Source organism: Nannobrachium achirus (genome assembly GCF_963921795.1).
Source record: "Nannobrachium achirus genome assembly, chromosome: 21".
Lineage (NCBI taxonomy): Eukaryota > Metazoa > Chordata > Actinopteri > Myctophiformes > Myctophidae > Nannobrachium > Nannobrachium achirus.
Window position 1 is genome coordinate 38,450,827 of NC_137828.1, and position 15,777 is coordinate 38,466,603.

Sequence of the window (15,777 nt, forward strand, 5' to 3'; positions counted from 1 at the left end):
GCTACTCATCTCCTACTGTAGCTGGCACTTATCATCATCGCTCAGTCAAAAAGATATGGCAGCCCAACACAGGACAGCACTGTCTCTACCAGTGTTGCTAGATTTTTGTTACCACGTCTAGGAGAACAAGGCCAAAAGAACTAACTAGGCCACATGAGCACAAAACGTTATACTATAATATACATTGCGCCGTAAATATGGCAGCAGCCGTGCACCCTTAAATGCACACCCCTAATTTCGTTGTACTGTATATGTGCTTGTACGTGTACTGTGCTTTGGAAATGAGTTGATAGTTGACAATGTAACTGTGCCTGTGACTGTACTGTATTGTTACAATGACAATAAACTCCTATTCTATTCTTCTACATTGACTATTTGAAAATAGCAGATCTACAAGCTCACAACAACGCGTCACAGAGTGAAAACACAGAGTTACTTCACCCAATCAATCAGTCGTGTCGTATGTAGTCAGACTGGTTCCCAAATTAATACAGTATGTATCTGGCTGTGGACCCGCATCTGAAAAGACCCCTTTACAAGGTTTGTGTCTTGGGAGGTTTTCAGTTTTGGGGGAAAATAGCTGATCTACAAGCTCACAAAGCGTCACATCGTGATGTGTTGTGAGCTTGTAGATTGTCTATTTTTAAAATAGACGATATACTGTATATACAGTTTATAGGGTTAAAGTGGTTAACAGATTGTGATGCTATATTACCTAATATTGAGAACCTCTGTCTTTTGTAATGCGTCATACTGAAACTAAGGATCTAAAATGCTTTCTGTTCTTGGGATGATGTGTCATTCTGAAAGAAATAAAACCACCTCAAGGGATAAAATCATATTGTGTTGAGTCAGAGATGCCCATAAGTCTATGGCCACAAGAAAAAAAGTGGTTTAAACTAAGTGGTTAAAGAGATTGTGATGCTATAGCCTATTTATTAATTTAGCTGGGGACCCCCTGGAACTCCTCAATGACCCCTTGGGTCCCCAGACCCCACTTTGAAAACCAGTGTCTTATGTAATGCATCATACTGAAACTACGGATTTTAAATGCTGTCTGTTCTTGGGAAGATGAGCGTTCCGAAAGGAAAAAAAGAACTGCCTCGAGGCATAAGATCATATTGCCTCGAGTTGGTGAAATATCATTACTGGAAATGAGTAGAAGTCTTTGTATACCAAATGCTTAGAACAGTGATTCTAAACATTGGGTCTGGGGACTCCCAGGGGTCCTTGTGGGAGTTCCATGGGGACCCCAGCAAGATTATAAACTGTTTAATTACACTATTGTTTCACAGAGTCAGAGTCTAAATTTGAATTTATGAGCATATCTGAGCATCCAGCTGATAAGAACACAAGATATTATGATGTATTTGAAGTGGATGAAGATGGAGAAGATGGAAGATGGGCAAGGTTTGTGATGGATGAACTGCACTCAAAGCTAAAATGTCTGCATACAAGATTTTATTATTCTGACCAGGTGTTAAATGCATCGTCCATTTAAAGGTCTTATGACATCAAATGTAAATTTTTCAACTTTCAACATTCAGTGTTTTTCTATAATCAGTAGTCTTTTGAATAATTAGGCAAAAAAAAGTGAGTTCATTGCCCGCATCATCGTCCAGGGGAGGGTGTGGTTGTAGGGGAGGGTGTATCACCAATTTGACTGTTACGTTCCACTGTGTTTCTATCGTTCCACTTTGGTCCCACTTTGGTTGTTGCATTCCACTTTGTTTCTTGGGTTTCTTGGGCTACTCTGATTGGCTGCAGTGGTGGGCGTATCACCTTTGCTCTACTCTGATTGGTTGTAGGTCTAACCAATAGTCCGTTGAATCTTTTTGTAATAGCCTCATGGAAAAGAAAAATACATTGAGAAGAACCAGACTCTATCGCAGTGCGATACTGTCCCAGTTCACAAGTTAACCCAATTGTATCAAATGTATAAAACGTGTATTAAAAAGAGTTTTAATACACGTCACGTGCGTGTTTAGATAGATTAGAGTGTGCAGCACTCAAATGAAACAGTTAGGGATTTAAACCCCTTAAGGGGTTTATTTCTAAACCGCTAATTATACAGCTACTTAATGAATACATTTATAAATTGACCCAAAAGTAACTTATTTAATTGCTTACAGTTATGAAATTATTCCATTAATTTATGCCCCTCGGGAAACAACAGGAAGTGTTGATCAAATAGAATACATTTTTGGTTACTGCATTGTCTATTTCTCGCTTCAAATTAATTCAAAAACATTCTTGAGGGCAATGTTTAGCTGTAAATGACATTGTGAGTTTCTATACATGTGAATAATTCTTCTGCACATGGTTGCCATGTTGGATACAGAATAAAATTGAGCAGCTCAGCAGGTGCTCTGAGTCGTTGATTAGACAAGAGGTCTGTTATTGAGCTCAGCGGTCAATAATTCAGCGATTGACCAATCAGAATCAAGCATTCAACCAAGCCATGTCATTATGGGTTGACTTGATACTAAGGTGTCACAGGCACAATTGCCCGTCGGGGAAGTACAGGTCATGTTCTACTTATCCTTGTAAATCGCCTCCTCCTGGAGCGACATTCCATTTGCTCACTAGGAGTACTTCCTAGAAATCAAATCTGAATTTCAGGTAGAGGCAGCTGGTTTACGAGGCTAGTTCAACTTGCCCAATGGTCATGCCCACTTGCCCGAAAAGTAAATTGTCCATTATAAAATGATTTGTAAAATTTTAATAACCGTTCAATTTAACACACCGTTTTTTTTACTTTATGGGGCTGTGCGATAAAACATGTCATACCTCACTTTTTAATGCCAAATACCTACATATAACTAAATATGAGTATGGGTTCACACTTGTTATTTTATATATTTAAATGTAGCAACAGTGAGTACATTATAGCTAAACAGTGCCCTTATTTTACATTACACAGACCAGAAGACAAAGTGCTCTGGCCACGTTCAGGTGTTTAGATATCTTGTGTTGTGTTTATAGACGGTTGAGTCCCCTCTCAAACAAGCACTTGCCCGGATGGGCAACCTGAAAGCAAACTCCACCTTACGGAAAGATTTATTTACCTGCCAGGGGCAGGTGGACAACCCTTAGTGTCAAAGCCTAGCCTACCTACCTTAACAATCACATCAACCATTCATAAAAGTAGCTGGAGGTCGAGATGCATACTGTAGCAATATCTTCTTTTTAGCAAGCGACACACCTGCATGATTGAGTAGATCATTTATATGAAACTATGGACAGACTCAAGAAAAGGAGTCACAGCATGGTGTCATTTAGGGTGCCTGTGTTATAACTTCTTCCATCACAAAATGTCTTCCATTGACAGTGTCATTGTGCTTATACAGTAGGTCATTAATTATATCCATAACGGTTCCAAAGCCAGAGGTATTTACAATATAAAATGTACAGATAGCAGCACAATGCAATGAATTGTGAATGCTGTCATTTTGTGACATGTTGTGCAACTTTTGAGCTGCGATAGTAGCCTACACAGTAATTCATAAGATGGCGGCTTTTGTTGTTGTGTTACTTTATTTAAGATCAAAATAATATAGGCTACTAATAATTATAATAATATTGCGGAGCAAGGCAGCCGGCCAATGTGGCCGGTGATAGTCTTTATTTATTATATTATACTTATTGTTGCTGTGTTTGGGCAAGCCCGAGAATCTGGATAGAATCCAGCAGTGTGTGATGCCCGATGATTGCACAATGGTGTAGTCATGTGTAGGTGTGCATTATCTGATAATATAATCTTATAAGATTATTCTGTATGTGTGATGCTAACAGATTTCAAAACGTTCTGCTTTACTCAACACCTTTACTCACATTTGGGTTCTTGTTGTAGTGTCTTGAATGCAAATGCAGTACAGGTGGGTGTTAATTTGGGACCCTGAGTGAGTCACTAACATTGCTCCATTCAATTCAGGTATAGCCCATTTTATTCTTATCGGTTAATGGTTGATTAACCATTAACGAGCTTCCGGTTAACAGTTATGAAAAACATTCAAAATGGTCATGCTGCACAACCATCCATCTAAGAAACCAATCTTTACATCTCTGTGCCATGTCAGGATCTGTCCACTCCTAGTATGGACTGTCTCTGGGGCCCCCATGTGGCCTAATGCTTCCTTCACTCCTACTCTAAACAGTCAAAGCCTCAATGTTAATGAATCCCTGTGTTAATGAACCCTGTAGATTTTACTGTGTAGACCTATTATGTTACTGCTGGCAAACTGGGTGTCAGACAGACTACGTGCGTGAGCCGTGAGGTGTGTAAAGAAAGAGGCGATGAGCAGAGACAAACTGCCACTCCGTAAAGACTGATCTAAATAAGAGGATCCTTCACTCACTTTATAACCTATCGATTTTGGTCCAATGGCTGGGGCCACAGAGGGCGAGGGAGGGAGGGAGGGGGGGGGGGGGGAGAGACAGACAGACAGACAGACAAAGAGAGGGAAAAGGAGAGGGAGAGGGAGAAAGAGAGCGAGAGCTGGGGGGAGACTAGAGACCAATATATCAGAGTAAGAGGCAGTTATCCAATTGTGGGACAGCAGAATCTTCCAGGGAACAGATGCACACAGAGAGAGAGAGAGAGAGAGAGAGAGAGAGAGAGAGAGAGAGAGCGCAGTGTAAAGCAAGACCCCTCCCTCCAAGGCCCTCCATTCTCAGCTAGGTATGAATCTACTGACATAAACACTTGCATGTATGTGCCTTTTGTCAATCTCACACACGCGTATGTGACGGGCTAGTCCCAGTTGTCCTACGCCCAGTTGTCCTACGTCCCAGTTGTCCTACTGTGTCCCAGTTGTCCTACTGTAGCCTGGCTGTATGGGCTAGTCCGCGAACAGACTGTAAAGCAAGCGATATTCATCCCATTCATGCGTTTATCGTGCGCTTGCCCAGGCCTTACGGCCTTGACATAAATATAAAGATTGCATTCACCACAGCTTCGTAAATCGCGCGGCGCTCCGCCGGCCGCTCTTCGCGGGCACTCGCGCCTGCGGCGCTCAGGCGCGAAGAGCAGGACCAAGGTCCGCTGGCCTTCGCGCCGCTTGCAATGTCGTGGACAATAATTACAGCAGTAGGACAGCAAATTTTCGGCGAGAGCTGTACACTACTTGAGTAGCTGTACGAATGCTGAGGTGGGGGTAGGCTACATGTAGCTACTGGCTACAGTAGGACAACTGGGACACAGTAGGACAACTGGGACGTAGGACAACTGGGCGTAGGACAACTGGGATTTTCCCGTATGTGACATGTGTGTGTACACACGCGCAAGCACACACCACACACACACACACGGGTCTTTAAATCTAAACTTTAAAGAATCACAACTTTTCATGAATTAAAAACAAATCCAACATTTTCAATCAGAAAATCTAATAATTTCCATTCACAAAGCGACGCATTGTGAGCTTGTAGATGTGCTATTTTCACTAGTTTGGGTCCCAGGTAAACGCCTAATCTCTCTTTTGCATCTCGAGCTAAAAAGTTTGGGAACCACTGCTCTACAACAGCCGGTGCTAGACGACGCAAGGCTCAGCGCAACTATCATTGCTAGTTTATAACAGACACAGTTGTCAGACTCCTTTTCCCATCCCAGCGACCACGTTGTATAATTATCAAATGTTCTTCCGCCCATCTTGTGCCCATTGGGCGTGGTGGTCTTAAAATGAGGTGTGGTCTGGCACATATTACCATCTCATTTACAGTGAGAACATCTTGTTATAGAGCGCCTTAGACCTGCTCCATAACAGTGTTTCCCAAACGTTTTAGCTTGTGAGCCAAAAGAGGAATTAGACATTTGAATTAGACGGGACAAAAACTAGTGAAAATAGCAGATCTACAAGCTCACAACTCGGCAAAACTTTTGTTTTCTAATTTATGGAATTTCTTAGATTTTTATTTTATTTCTTCATGAAATTACTATTAAAAAATAATTGAATTTGTTTTGCTAAAAGCGTAATAAATTTATGTATTTGGTGTTTGATGCCAAAAGCGTAGCCTACTAATCGTCTTTTATTAATTTGGTTATAAATAATAAAATAGGTCTCCCCGGAGCTCCGCTGAGTCAATGAAAGCAAATCTTACCCTTTGAACCGGAACCGGAAGTGCCCATCGCTTTCGAACTACAACTCTTGTCGTTTTCTGTATTCATTTGTGGATCCTAAATGCTTTTGCCTATTGTGGCCGAACTGTTTGTCCTAGAAGGTTGAACACGTGCCTGGCACACGATCGCGCTTTATTTCATGACGTTAGCAGCCGCGGATTGATTAGGGAAGAATTGCTATGAAAGGCTACTTAGCTGTTATGCTAGTCAGAGGTGGAGGGCGGTGGGGGGAAGGCTGAATGTGGTTTCTGATCACTCATATAGGCAGACACACAACCTCTGGTGGTTAAATGGTGATCGGCACCATAATAGTATCCACATTTAAGCAAATTCACTTTTTGGAGCACAACACACACTTACAACTTACTTGGTTGGAAAGAGGAGAAGGAGATCTTTTTTCTCATACACATATTTATATCTTTAGGTGAAAGTACAAGATATTTTTTGGGTCCCCAAAGAAAATCAAAAATATAAATAATGTCTGACTTCAAATAAATGGTGGCATTCAGTGTGTTTTAATCCATGAGGTTTTTGCTTTTTTTTTTTTTTTTTTTTTGGGAAATGTTTTGTTTTCAAAAATAGATAGATTGAATGCTTTATTGGCAGTGAGCATGAGCACATCTGTCTCGGCAGAAGACACTATTTCGTTTATCTGTCAGTTAAATAGTTATACTGTATGCCAGGTGTAGGTACACCTCAATCTTACAGGGAACAGGAAATGACAGCATGAGTGGTCTAATTCAGTGGTTCTCAACCTTTTCAGGCTGGGACCCCCAAAATAATCTCACAACGCTCAAAGCTCACAACGCGTTGTGAGCTTGTAGATCGGCTATTTTTGGTGAACCTTCCCCCCATAATAGGGATGATGGGGTTCAAGTGGTTAAACACCATGTATAAAGTTATTTTCATTCAGTTCTGATGGAAGCAGATATTCCTCCGTGACACAGCCTACCTACCGTATCTCAGGTCGAAAGATGTGCATATGTACGCTGTGTAATATGATGCAAGATTCAAAAAATTAACAATGTAATTCAGGGTGCCATGGATGAAAATGTTATTTACAAGGGTGACCGGAGTAAAAAACAACGGTGGAAAACCCAGCTACAGTCACTGGCAGGTGAGTCAGTAGGGTACAATTGCACAATAACATGAGAAAGGCCTCATTCATGAACAGACCTTATAGCACAAATACGAGTGTTTCCAAGTGCATAGTCTGATTTATCATTGTTATTCCTACGCGTGATTTGCGCACGCACGCACGCACGCACGCACGCACGTCGGGCACTCGTTATGTGGGATAAACACAAAAGATGTATCCCTTTCTTTTTTTTTCTCCATCAAAACAATCCATTACATTGGGGCATCAGGGAGATAAGGTCTGGAGACAGTCATCTGGGTATTAAATGTGTATTTGTGTGTGAAAGCTGTGTTCACTCCCCTCTGATCTTGGCTGCTTCAAAAAAGAAAGAAAAAAACATACTCATCATGTGTATGTGTAGTCTGTATTCTAATCCTCTGGCAATATACTGTAGGACAGATGAAGGCCACAATGTATGACATACACATTCTGCATCTACTGGAGTAACCGCAGCATATTTTAGCTCTCATTAGCTCTGTGGAAATGAAGGCAATTATTGTTGCTGTCGGGCAGAAACCTTGTACGTCCAAAAGCTTTTTCAGTAAGTGGATTTAAATTGTACTAACAAGCTCTTGTTAATACTTTCCATTGGTTCAATATTCATAAAACCCACCATTTTGAATGTTTTTCATAACTGTTAACCGAAGCTCATTAATGGTTAATCAACCATTAACCGATAAGAATAAAATGGGCTATACCTGAATTGAATGGAGCAATGTTAGTGACTCACTCAGGGTCCCAAATTAACACCCACCTGTACTGCATTTGCATTCAGGGCACTACAACAAGAACCCAAATGTGAGTAAATGTAATTTTTGGTGTTGAGTAAAGCAGAACGTTTTGACAGACATAACCATTCAACCTAGTGTCACTAATTTTGGCATCTTTGTTTGAAGATGTAATATGGAGATACAGTACCAGGTACCAGAAGGTTTCTGCCAGACAGTGATATGTATAAAAGTGGTAACATGGTATGCATTTTGAGATGATATATTTTGAGATGATATATTTAAGTGCCTTGTGTGCATGTGGTCTTCGATCAGTGGTTCTAAACCTGTGGTTCGGGACCCAGGGGGGTCCCCAAATTATTTTGGGGGGTCCCCAGATGTGCAACACTGTTTTCTCACTCAACAGCAAACAAACCAACGTAACGTTCAAGTGTACAGCAAATTTCTAAAGTGACAATTTAAGGACTTTTTAATACCTCTGAAATGACAAATTAAACATTGGCCAAATTGTCAAAATATTTGTGGCAGAAATTGTGAAAATAGCAGATCTACATGCTCACAACGCCTCGCAACACAAGGCGTTGTGATTATGTAGATCTGCTATTTTCACAATAGAATCGTGTTAAACAAAATGTAATGCCTCAACTCCTCGAACTCCAAGTAGTGCTCGTCAGGGTCGGGGGTCCCCAGTTCAAATATGATTATTTTGGGGGTCGCGGCCTGAAAAGGTTGAGAACCACTGTTCTAGATTCTAGAAAACTTAACTTGGAGGTTGAGTGGGGAAAATATCGAAAGCCCTGAAATGTACCAAATAGCTTGTGTCCTACATAATCGAGCCGCTCTGGGAATTGAGGCCAAGAGTTTGGACAGTGAATGATGTGAGCCATAATGTGGTCAAGAATGAGCTCTTCCACGGTGAGGCCCGGGAACTGGTGTACCTGTGGAGTAGTGTTTCATATTGATGGCTCCCTATATGCAGCACAGAGGCTGTGTGGAGAGACCATCCATAATGTACCACTACTACACGCTTTAAAAACGGCCGTTTCATTCCTGACCTCTTAACATGTGAAAATGCCATTCGGGTAAGCACTCCCATGCGGATTGTGAATCATCTCCTGGCCGTGTTTCGCACGCACCATTTCAGTGTGTGCGGCTGTGTCTGTGTGTCATTGTTTTGTATTTGCAATGCACAATGGCTTTGGCAGGAGACTAGATTTCCATCTGAGGTTCTCATGGTGTCAGCCACTAAATCAAGCTGACAGTTTTCAAATGACACATTATCATATAGTCATAGACATACATTTGCATACTTTTCTCAGTGCGCATCATTCCCCTAAACACCACAGACACGCCAAGCAGTATATAGCTCCAACATATGCCACAAATCAGTGGTTCTTAGACTTTTTTTAATTTCACGGAGTGTGATACACGTGAGGCCAAGGAAATGGCCTCACGTGTATGGACCTGTACCAAATGGAACCAAATGGACCTGTATACGGGACCATTTGGTTCCATTTGTACACTCTCAGAGTTTCAGACCTGTAAACTCCTTAAGGACCCCCTGGACGTCCCCGGACCCCAGTTTGAGAAGCACATAAATCACTCAGGGTGTTGAAATATATACTATGGTGTGTGTGTGTGTGTGTGTGTGTGTGTGTGTGTGTGTGTGTGTGTGTGTGTGTGTGTGTGTGTGCGCGCGCGCGTGAATTTTGCAGGGTTAACAATGCGTAACCATAAGTCACGCCGTGGAGACTCATACAGAATACTGGTTTAATCAGGCTAAATACTGTACCCCCATTGCCCGTGGACGCTCGCTCCTCTTCATCCTAGACTCTTGACAGGGTCCGTTAAAGCTAATAATTAAGTCCAACGCTGGGGCATAATCTCTACAACCTACATCCGTGTGGGGATAGATTGAGCTAGCCAGCCATGCACCGACCTCTATAGATCTTCATTACCGTGACTCTTTATTCATGCCCAGGTGAGCATCTCTGCCCTCATCCAGTCTTGCCAGCAAGAGAGTGGAAATGAATGCATGAATAGCTGTGATTTGAATATGAGCATTTCTCCACCCCCCCCTTAAGTTAACTTGTTAGAGAAGTACAGTAAGTAGGTGGCACAGTGATGGAAGAGATACTCAGATATTCTTTTTTACTCAAGTAAAAGGAGCAATATCACAATGTAGAAATCCTCTGTTAAATGACCAGTATTCAAAATGTTACTTGAGTAAATGTACTTCAGGAGACGATCACTTGGGTTAAGATATACTTTATTGACCAGAATGAAGCAGAAAGCAAGCATCACACAACATGGCATATTGAGCACCCTACTATAGAGACAGCATAGAATCTAAGCCTATATCTAAGCGCATAGTATTGGCAGCCTACCTTAGCTCTACTATAAGACAGCCTAGAATCTATAGCCTAAGTTAGCATGGTTTGGCATGGGGTTCTGCCTCGGGCCATGGCTCGCTGAACCCACGATCCTCATGTTACCATGAGCATCGAGGGCATAATCTAATTACAGCGAGCCCTGGCCCGATACCCCCCGAGGGGGATCTAAGGCAGAACCTGAAGGTGGCGCTGGGGTGGTGGCGGGGCAGTGCTATGCAACAAGACTGAGTCCCACCATCTGACTTCCCTAAGAACTATGGGTAAGGGGGGGGGCAGGACCTAGTGACCCACCCCCCTCCGCGCGCGCGCTCCCTTGGGACCGCCCCCTGAACTCGCTTTGATCCTTACGAATCGTCGCACTATTTCAGGAGACGATCACTTGGGTTAAGATATACTTTATTGACCAGAATGAAGCAGAAAGCAAGCATCACACAACATGGCATATTGAGCACCCTACTATAGAGACAGCATAGAATCTAAGCCTATATCTAAGCGCATAGTATTGGCAGCCTACCTTAGCTCTACTATAAGACAGCCTAGAATCTATAGCCTAAGTTAGCATGGTTTGGCATGGGGTTCTGCCTCGGGCCATGGCTCGCTGAACCCACGATCCTCATGTTACCATGAGCATCGAGGGCATAATCTAATTACAGCGAGCCCTGGCCCGATACCCCCCAAAACTACAAACCCCCAAAGCACGCCAAAATCTCAGAATCCCATGCCAGTGCTAGCCAATATTACTAAGCAAAATATTAAGCAATGATATTGGCAGCTTGCCAAAAACGCTATAAGTACTGCTAAAATAATTTAATAATTAAGAATGTTAGCAGCTGCAGACCGAACCCAACGGTGAGGAAAGGTGGTACTGCTGACTATAACTATATACTGCAATCTGACTGAAGCCATACTAAACACCCTAGAGAAAGCGGAAGCAGCAACATGGACGTATATATATAGACAGCAGAACCAGAAGCAGCGATGAAACCTTTAATTCATATAACTACAGCGTCATACAGCTTCACATCCTACCTAACTAACACCCCAGCAACCACCTAGCTTTTGCATGATAGAATTTATACTCGCAGCGATGATTGAAATATTAAAGCGTAATATTTATCGTGGCCCGCAACCTATCAGGGGCGCGAGCCCCGAGTAACGCAACAGAAGCAGCAAATAAAACCCTAGGAACAACCCTGCTAATAGTGCCTGCAGCACTATTAACATCAGCAGCAGAAGCGTTAACTGAAACGCGTCCAACTCCAGCTTGGAACCATTACGCTTCGGTCAGTCCTGTGTTGTGTGTGCTTGATAGCTTGGCGTGCAGGATCTTGAGTTAGCTGAGGGCACCAGAAGTGCTGGTGGTGTGGCTGCTCCGATCCGGAGAGAATGCAGAGTGAAGAGGGGCGGGCCGCAAATCTGGCAGCTCTCTCCGGGGGTCGTGTGACGAGGACGTCGGGCAGACGGCCCGGTGTTCAGCATGGACATGAAAGGACAGAAGGGAGAGTTAGTTCTGCGACTGACACTGGTGTACCTTCCCTGCTTAAACTGCGAGCTGCAATCTTCAGAGGCCATGTTCTAGTCGCATCTTAAGCCTGGCCTTGGTGACCGCATGTGCTTGCCGCAGAAATTACAATCTTAGCTTTAGCTGACCATAACAATGAACCACGCCTAAGGACGCTGACTTTTAGGATCACAGAGAAATTTTCGCAGCCCACGGAGCGCTCTGCTGCAGAGTCTGCTGCTGCACATATGAGAATCTCCACGAGATACCCGTCTTGACCTTTAAAGGCAAGCTATGCAAGCCTAGAGAGCGGCTAAAGCCCAACATTCAGTACAAGTAAGACGCTGCCATGTAACTATGGTTGCCTATTATTAGCAAGCTTAGAGAGCGGCTGAACGCTCACAGAATCGAACAAGCGAATGCGTTGCTATTTACCTGCTAGAGTGTGGCTCCTCAGGGCATCTGGCTGAGCCCGAGGGCGCCCGGAGCGCCGCCGCTGAAGCTGCTCCACGCCCGGGGCACCGCTGCCGAAACTGCTCCGCTCCGCAGGGAATGCGGCGTGTAGAGAGATGGCGCGACGCCTTCACTCTGGCCCTGCTCCCTCAGTCTCGCGGCGAACCAGCATGCGTCATGGAACAGAGGGTCGTTGGGGCAGACATCGGGCGGACAGCCAGGTGTTTCAGCATGGAAATACAGGACGGAAAAGTGAGTTAGTTCTGCTGCAGAGTTTGCTGATGCACACATAAGAAACTCTACAACCCATCTCTTGACTTTTAAAGTCAAACCATACCAAAACGTGGCCCAACCGATATGCGTAAATTCCCCAGCTTAGAGCGACTGCACCCTGACAGAACTTAACAAGCAAATGCGCTGCTATTTACCTGCTAGAGTCTGGCTCCGCCGTGCTTCCAGGGCAGCCGTCGCTGGCGAGAAAACTGGCTCCCGCCGTTGGCGCTAGAACTGGCGTTCCTTTGCGGCGTGACGGCGGTGTCGGTGTGCCGCTCCCCCCGGAAGATGAGCCTGTGCCCTACGTGCCTCCGTCGTGGGCTCGCGGGCCGCCGGGAAGTCAGGAGGCTGGCGGGCCGGCTGTCCCAAGGCAGCAGCGGAAGCAGCTGTGGCCGTCGCAGCGATACCCTCCGTGGTGCCGACCGACTCCCGACTGGACTCCCAGCCGCACACAACATTAGACGAAGCTAGAAACATAACCTTCATGACATGATTAGTGGAACCTGCAGCTAAAGCTGCCATGATAACCTGCTGTCCTAGCCGTGGGCCTGCAGCCACGCCGGCCTGAAGCTGGAATAATAGACAGGATGAATAGCAACCAGCAAGTATTAGCTTTAGCATGAGCTGAAGGAAAACAGTACTGAAGCCAAGTGCAGCGGCTACGGAAACACCACTAGAACATACGGTGTGCTATGTGACCCAGTACTATAACCTTAGTTTGCAACAAATATTTGAGTTAAACCCCTTTAACTTCTGAAACACTGGTAGCAGCTTAACATGCAGTAGAAACACCCCGCAGCTGCCGTGCGACGCTGCAAAGACGACCTGCTGTAGCTGTCGCTATGCGTCGGCTTTAGCCCGAAGCTGAAAGATAGACCTGATGTTAGGGTTAGGAAACCTGAAAAATAAACATAATGTTAGGTTAGGAACCTGAAGTTAAAACGTAGACCTGGTGTTAGCCGCGCCCTTATAGCCGCCGCAGCGAGACGCTGTTAAGAAAGTGATTTAGCTGGACCTGTGCCGCTTTAGCCTGGAGCTGCCATACTGGAGCAGTAATGACAACATGTTAGCAGAAAACACTCAACACCCTGGTAACAGCTTGACATGCAGTAAAAACAATAACTTGCTGGTTTTTATAGCATTTAGTATAGCAGTACCGCTGACAACTTAGAACTTATCAACTAAAAGCCTACGATGCGAGGAAAAGCTACAGCTGATGGATGCTGAAACTGAAAGAGAATGTTTAGCTGGATGGGAGGGAGGGAGGGTGGTCTATCGAGCATTTAGAGTAGACTACGATTCCCTGCATGCACTAGCGAGTTCAACTGGTGACGTCAGGACAGACAGGCACGACTGTGTTAGCGGAAGCAAAACAAGTTCGCACGTAAACTGTATAGCCTGCGGGTTTTCCTCCTCCCAGGAGCTCACACGGAAAACATCCTTAATAGGCTTCTCAAAGAGAGGCGATTACTGTTTTTAATAGTTCCTCCCGCGAGGGCTTCTACGCCACGGTAAATGGCAGCAGCCCTACTATGGTCCAAGAAGCGACAGGAACCATTTAGTAGCTGCTAAGGTATAGCAACTAGCACCTCATAAGCAGCAGCTGTTAAGACGGCCAGACAGTGCAAAAAGAGGAAAACATACACATAACCCGAGGCGAGGCAGAAGCAATATAGGCCCCATACTAACTAGATTAAGCACGCTGCGGGCGAAGCTTGCTACTAGCACGACGCCGAGGCTTGGCATGATAGAGAACTACATTTCCCACACGCAGCGCTTAGTATTTGCTGCCGAACGTCATGCCGTAAATCACCGCTTGACGTAACTCGGCTAGCTCAGGAGCTAGGTGAACTCTGCCGTTTACAGACACCTGCAACCTACAAACTGAATCCTCCTAGCGTGATTCATTACCTGCTACGGGCTGTGTTTTCACGCGGGCCGCCGCTCTAATGGCTAGCACATTGATTTACCAGCTAACAGCATCCTTACCGAAATAGCCGGCTAGCAATAGCCACCAGCTAGCTCCTAGCTGACTATACATTAAACCTGTTGTTCCGCGCTAGCCGATACGGCCCGCGCCGTTGCAAAGTACTGACATGGTTATCGACAAACCCAACGACTGAGATTACTTTAACTCATGGTAGCCCAGTAAAGGCCCACCAGGGCACGAAATAAGTTAGCATTTAGCCCGTAGCCACAGCCAACTTCTATGATACTGAGTTTACCTTTAGCAACTTTAGCAAGCCTGTAACACCTTTAAAAAGCTTTAGCAACAAACTGAAAGTACAGAAATCAGCTAGGCACCAGCAACGATAGCAAGAAATCTGAACCTTGAAACAGCAGTTTAGAATTCAGCGATTACCAGAATAACAATCTCAAACTTCCCATACAACCTGGCCAAGAACACAGCTTCTTAGTTTGGCAGCTAAGTTTACAGTTTACAGTTTACAGTTTAGGCATTTAGCAGACGCTTTTAATCCAAAGCGACTTACAATAAGCAGATACAACATCGCAATAATAAACAAGATAATAGGTCAGTACATTAACAGCAATATAACAATGTAAATGGATATCTATCTAGAGAAAAACACAATATAATCAAGTTCTAAAGAAACCTAACAAACAAATGTTAACTAGCTTCATGTATGGTCATTGAACATACATGAATTGAGCGATAGAAAAATAGCAGAAACAGACAGAAATACTCAGCCAAGTTAGGCACCCTCTCCAAGCGGTGGGCAGCAGCACAGCTACCTGCAAGCAACAAGTGTGGCACTTGTGTGTGTACTGCAGCATGGTAGCAAGCAGCAGTGCTATGCAACAAGACTGAGTCCCACCATCTGACTTCCCTAAGAACTATGGGTAAGGGGGGGGGCAGGACCTAGTGACCCACCCCCCTCCGCGCGCGCGCTCCCTTGGGACCGCCCCCTGAACTCGCTTTGATCCTTACGAATCGTCGCACTATGAAAGTACTGACATCAAAAAGTAAAAGTGGTCATTATGCACAATGTAACATTTCATATTTTCTTATCAAAAATAGCCAAAGTAGCCTATAAAACAGGGCTTTAGCGATTAATGTACTGTATGTTTTTTGAAATAATAATAATAATAATCTAAATCTGAAAGCTAACTAGTAACTAAAGTTTGCAAATAATTGCAGACACAGGCAATTA